This window comes from Vanessa cardui, chromosome 1 (assembly GCF_905220365.1).
Source record: "Vanessa cardui chromosome 1, ilVanCard2.1, whole genome shotgun sequence".
NCBI lineage: Eukaryota > Metazoa > Arthropoda > Insecta > Lepidoptera > Nymphalidae > Vanessa > Vanessa cardui.
Window position 1 is genome coordinate 201,455 of NC_061123.1, and position 6,898 is coordinate 208,352.

A 6,898-nucleotide genomic window follows, 5' to 3' on the forward strand; every position below is an offset into this window, starting at 1 on the left:
GGTGGAGGGGCATATGGGCCACCAGATGGCAAGTGGTCACCATCATCGATAGACAATGACGCTGTAAGAAATATTAACTATTACTTACATAGTCCATGCGCCACCAACCATGGGAACTAAAATGATATGTCCCTTGTGCCTGTAGTTACACTGGCTCACTCACTCTTCAAACCGAATCACAATAATACTGTATACCTACTGTTGCTTAGCGGTAGAATATTTGGTGAGTGGGTAGTACCTACCCAGGCGGGCGCAAGCCAAACAAGCAAGCCAAACATTTATCCCTATAATGTTCCATAAATGTTTATTATAAATGTTCCATACAATTAAGAGTATAAGTTGCCTCTGTGAATCAGTTTAATTTCTAAATTATAGTTTTGCTGAACTTTATTGTCAAAGTAGTTTTATGTTTTGTAGAAAAACGACATCTATGAAATTCACAGAACTTCGCTTAGATGTAGTATCATTTCAGAAGCGAAGTGTTGCTAAAAAACGGTTACTTACTGCCCTCTGTATGGAGTATTCTCATTCAGATAGTTCCGTTTCGCAAACACGCCGTGAACACAACCTAACAATTTTAAACGCGATTTTCCTGCGTGTCACTAGATGGCAGTGTTCGCGGTGTAAAGTCACGGTTTATGGAAAATAAATTATGCTTAGTTTTAGATTCAGACACTTATAAGACGATAATGATATACAATTTTAAATAATTATTCATATGTCTTTGTGTGTATGCGTTTCAGGGAATGCCTTTAATTATAGAAATTGTTCAATTAACTAAATAGTGAGAAAGTATTTCCCCATTTTGTTATACATAGATACATATTTATATCTTTGTACGCGTATTTATTCTGAGGCTTATGAATTGTGATAGGAGTTTTTGCGTAGTATAACTAAACATTATTGTTGAGCTTCAGTTACGACAAATCTGAAAATTTTCATTGACTTTAATTTTACCGATAACCGCTTAGTATCAAGTCGTATAATTGCAAGTTCGTCTCAACATCTTACAATAAGAAAATTTAAATACAAAACTAGTTTGACACAAAATGAAATAGCTCACAAATCGTATTCAAGATCTTAACGGCACAATACGTAACGTCTATCTCATCTGTTTGTCACAACATAACCTAACGCTGTGCCTAAATAAACAAAATTTCACATCACCCATCTTTCTCGTTTCTGTTACTGTCGCAATAGGTTAAAAAAGGATGACTAGTATTCAGATGCTTTTACGGGAATAATTGAATTTCTAGAGCAATGTAACTGGCAATGGCAAATATTTATAGGAGCTGGCTTGTTTGAGAAGTCTTTTAAGACTGCTCCGTTTTATTGCTGTTTGATTGTGAAGAAAGTCGGTCACTTGTTGAGATTTTCAAGGTGAGCTTCGTTAGCGATGGGTGTGAGGTGGCTTTCAGTAAAATAAAACGTTTAAATATTTTTGAAATTTTGGGAAATAAATAATGAATCCAAAAAATGGTCTGAACGTGAAGTAGCAACCTATCAATGTCAGCCTTAAGATAAGTCTTGGAACTTTTTCCATTATGATCCTATAATGTGATAAGCATGTGGCATTTTATCTGACACATGCAGGTTCGCAACATGAGCGCGAGATTATTTATAACCAAAAAAATATGTGATCTGAAAGTATGCTTCTATCGTGTATGTGTTTTATTAATTTAATACATGTTATCATGCATATAACAGTGCAACCTCGATATAACAAATCGGAACTGAACTTGAACTGAGGATTGTTAGGTTAAGTTGATCTATAATTCGTTATAAAGAGGTGAACAATAGTTTTATTCACCTCAACAACTCGTCTTGTTATAGCGAACAACTTATGCTAATTACTACTTATAGCTTAGTAACTAACAGCAGTGTTTACATTACTTCCATCAATAATAATTGTTTTGCGAACAAAGGCTTCTCAAAATCTGTCGCTACACGAATTACATACTGAGATTAAGAGTCACACATTGGTGGGAACTATAATAAAATAAAATGTTAGCTTTAAACCGAGTCTTCTTAATTTAGCTGTATCTAATGATAATATAGAAAAAGCGATGTGACGAGATGAATCTTTAATGTCCTTGCGCAAAGGTGGAACAGACAGCGAGTTATTATACAAACTATAAGTCAAGTGGAAAATATTGAAATGAAATCAGTGAGCTGCAATAAACACCGGCTCCGATTAATAATAAATTTCAATTAAGCCATTCTGGACGGTTGACAGTGACAGACGACGCGCCGCCGGCGAACTAATAAATTCCCCGGGATCATTCAAACAACGGCAAACACTTCGCCAATTTGCAAGTCCAGCGAAAAGATGGCCGAGTTTACGCAACATCGGTAGACCGAGATGGCCCAGCGGTTATAACGCGTGCATCTTACCGATGATTGCGGGTTCAAACCCAGGCAAGCACCGCTGATTCGTGTGCTTAATTTGTCTTTATAATTCTTCTCGTGCTCAGCGGTGAAGGAAAACATCGTGAGGAAACCAGCATGTGACAAATTTCATAGAAAATCTGCCACATGTGTATTCCACCAACCCGCATTGGAACAGCGTGTTGGAATATGTTCCAAAGCTTCACCTTGAAAGGGAGAGGCCTTAGCCCAGCAGTGGGAAATTTACAGGCTGTTGTTTTTTTTTTATTATTCTTTATTGCACAAAAACAAGTACAAAGGGCGGACTTAACGCTATAACAGCATTTTCTGCCAGCCAACCCAGAATAGTGTAGGAGAGTAGTCAGTAGGGTGTGCACAGAAGTTAAGTTTGTTGTTGTTGTTGTTACGTAACATTAAATCCTCGTTAAACTTACATCACTGGTAATAATACATTATTATATTCTTGCCCTTTTCATGAAGGAAAAACGTGAATGCTTTCGCCGACGGTTTGTCCGAAGCGATAAAACTTGGGAACCTTCAAGAATAGAACGTAGTACTTCCGTAAAGGCTGTCAACGCACCTGCAAGCCCCATGGTGTTGCAGGTTTCCATGGGCGGTGGCAATCGCTTTACTTATGAGCCTCCTGCTCGTTTGCCGCCAATAACATAAAAAAGTGCGAGTTTCTCTAACGGTCCAGAATACTCATTAACAAACCAGCGGTACCCACTCCGTGTTTGTTGCTCCTCATCATAGGATCCCTTGATGTTACATTAAATGTTATATTTAAGCCACGAAAACAATAAACGATTACACTTCATTTCGATATATAGAGCGGACAACTTACAACTGATGTTTATGATGTAGATATTTTTATTTTCATCTCTTTTATTTGTATTTTATATTAATTTAAATATTACTTTATCACTGTGTTGCTGGTGGAAATACAGGTTTCATGGTTCAACTTTATTTAATTAATGGTAGTGTTTTTTGTCTTAAAAATTTTTTTACAATTTTATTTAACATTTTGTAGAAATAAAATATACATACCTTTATGTAATATTTCGTATTGTATTTATCAAAAGAATGAATGATTAATTCAGTTGTAACGATCGATCAAAGTAAATTCGGGATAGACAGTTACATGGTCGAATGGGCAATTACGATAACATACATCATCAAGAGACTTCTAAGCTGTGCACATGACAGTGGCGACCTCTCCATGTTCCGACCTAATCGCCCTAAAGATCTGAAACCATACTTTAGAAGAGTTCTATTATAATATTTACAAGCCAAAAGTTAATATACCTTATCATTATTTTGGGCGGTTACGACGTTTTATTTAGATTGAGCTTAACAGTAAATATTAATTGAAATTAATAATTTAAAACTGTGTGCGTGTATCAGACATCATTAATAGTAACAATGTTTAAAAAAATGAAATTTGTATTTTAATGTAACGGAATATTTCAACGACAGTTTCCACATTTACACAAACATACATATACAAAGTTCGTATGCACTATTTTTTATTATTATATATGTATGAAAATTCCGTAGTATGCCTGCAAAATGTAAACTTTTCGGCGAATTTTAATAATTTAAAATGTTTTACAATATTATATGGTCTGTATAATAACAAGAATAGTCATATTATAATGACAATTTAATTTAAAAATAATAAAAACAGAATGAACTATGTTTAATGAGGTCTTTCTGTGAGAGTGCGTTACAAATAAAATAATGTATTGAATTGTAAATTGGAGGTTCAGTAAACAACTTTTACGAGCAAGAAAGAAAAATGTATAAAAATATTATAAGTATTAAGGCGCATTGAAACTAAAATGTCTCGAGCAGAAAATGACACCGTGACCCAGGTTAAATCAAAGTTACTCTCGTCAAATTCTACTTATTAAATAACAAACACAATAAAATAATTTAACAACGTTACAACAAAAATATGTGACGTTATTTTTTTTGTAAGTCAATTATGTTATTAAGTGAAGTGAACGTGGGATACATTTCCCTTGGATACGACTAAACACAAGCACAAGCTCGACGGTGACATGCGAGGTCGCCGCCGTCACTTGCATCTACACGTACACGTTAAATGAGCCTCATACAGCCTGCAGACACCACGCGGAGCTGATACAACCTATTTACTAATAATAATAATTTAACGTCTTTCAGATTAAATAAATAATAGGCTTTTTTATTTCGACTGATATTTGGAATCGGTGAGCTCATACCGGTCAAAGGGCAACTAAACGTAGTATAAGCTCACTTCCGTTTTAGATTATACGATAATTGATCATTGTAGTCCTGATCTAACGATGAAGCCATGAAGAGTACAACTGTTTTCCAAATGGTTCATTTTAATGAATGCCCAGCATAAACCACATCTAAAAAGTAACACCTTCCACTTATTTATTTTATAATTTATGTTACTACTAAAATTACAGGGTGCATCTTAGTCAATAATATACTAATGATCAAGTTATTATAACTTGGAAAACATTAGAAACTTCTATTATGAAGGTCGTATCATCTGTATATTAATATATTTTTCAAAGCATTGAAAAGAAAATATTTTTTCAGAGGTTCATTTATTAATATGATTTATATAAAGTAGCGATCATGTCATGTGTATTGCTACACTAAATATTAGTTTAAATAACTTATGATTACTTTGCACTTTACAGTTCGCCAAGCTTTACTAATTCTTTCCTCTTCAGATAGTTATAAGTGGTTAGTACTCAAGTGGTAGTGCCACGCTGTATACCTTCGGGTTACAGCCGAATGGGCCGGCACGCCCGGGGAAGTACCACTCTCTCACTTAAAATCGGCGTAAAGTGGTGGCTATGCCACCGCGTTTCGTCCGGTAAGTGAGAGTTCCGGAGGCCCAATCCCCCTCCCCCCCAAAACTTGATGGTTGTGCAGAATTTGGTTAAATTACCCCAGGAGGGTACCATCAGCGACAGCGGTGGAGAATCCCTCTCTGGGCATTCATGCTCAGGACGTACACCGCCTGAGCAGGGATGCCCAGGCTGCCCTCCGAATTCTGGGGGGGGCAATTTTGCGCTCGCCACTGTTCGGGGCAAGCGGAGCAGGCATCATAAGGCAACCCCTACCACCCTCGCTGTGGACTTCTGCAACATAAGGGGACTCAACTCCAACCTCAACGCCGTTCACTACCATCTGGAAACGGCGAAGCCGGCCTTGCTCTTTCTAACCGAGACCCAGATATCTTCTCCTGCCGATACGACTTTTCTCTCGTACCCTGGGTACAAATTGGAACATTCTTTTATACCACGAGCTGGGGTATGCGTTTACGTCAGAGATGATATCTGTTCTCGACGCCTCGGCAGCCTTGAAGGACAGGACCTATCGATTATCTGGCTACGTGTAGACTGCGATGATCATCCGCGAATCTATGCGTGCCTTTATAGGTCCCATAGCGGTAATGCCGAAACCGACCGACTGGTTGAGCACGTCCAAATGGCTACAGATTCCGTGCTTCAGTAGATTCCATCCGCAGAGATCATTATTCTGGGTGACTTTAATGCTCACCACGCAGAATGGCTCGGCTCACGCACCACCGATCATGCGGGTAGATCTGTTCTGGACTTCGCTCTAGCATATGATCTGACACAACTGGTCAACTCGCCAACGCGAATACCGGATGTGGAGGATCATACACCTTCCCTGTTGGACCTTCTGCTGACTTCGCATCCGGATGGCTATCAGGTTATCGTCGATCCCCCTCTGGGCTCGTCTGACCACTGTCTCGTCCGGAGTACAGTGCCGGTTGTGCGGTACTCACGGCCTCGCTTTGTTGGGTGCCGCCGAGTATGGCACTACAAGTCAGCAGATTGGGATGGGATGCGGTCTTTTTTTTGCATCGTACCCATGGGGGCAGATTTGTTTCTCGCCGGATGATCCGAACGCTGCTGCTGACTCTGTTGCCGATGTGGTGCTTCAGGGTATGGAACTATTCATTCCTTACTCTGCAGTACCCATCGGTGGCAAGTCCCAGCCTTGGTTTGGTCGTTTCTGCAAAACGGCATCACGCCGAAAGTGGGAACGCTATCAAACCTGGGCTAATGCATCTGCGTCTCGTGATGTAAATACCAGCGCATTCAAAAAGGAATATAACTCTGCCTCTAGGTCCCTCAAAAACGTGATTGCTAGGGCGAAGACGGAGTACATTGGCAGAATTGGCGAGAGACTGGTGCGTCTCCCTTCAGGAACACGAGCGTTCTGGTCTCTCGCTAAGGCTGTCTTAGGGAATTTCTGTCAGCCCTCTTTTCCATCTCTGCACAGGGACGGTGAGTCATTGGCCCATACCGCGAAAGAGAAAGCTGATCTTTTAGGCTCTCTCTTCGCGTCGAACTCGACTCTGGATGACCAAGGAAAATCTCCACCAACAATTCCGCGGTGTGATACCACGATGCCGGAAGTTAAATTCCGGCAAAGTGCAGTTCGTAAAGCACTTCTTTCCTTGGACATTCAT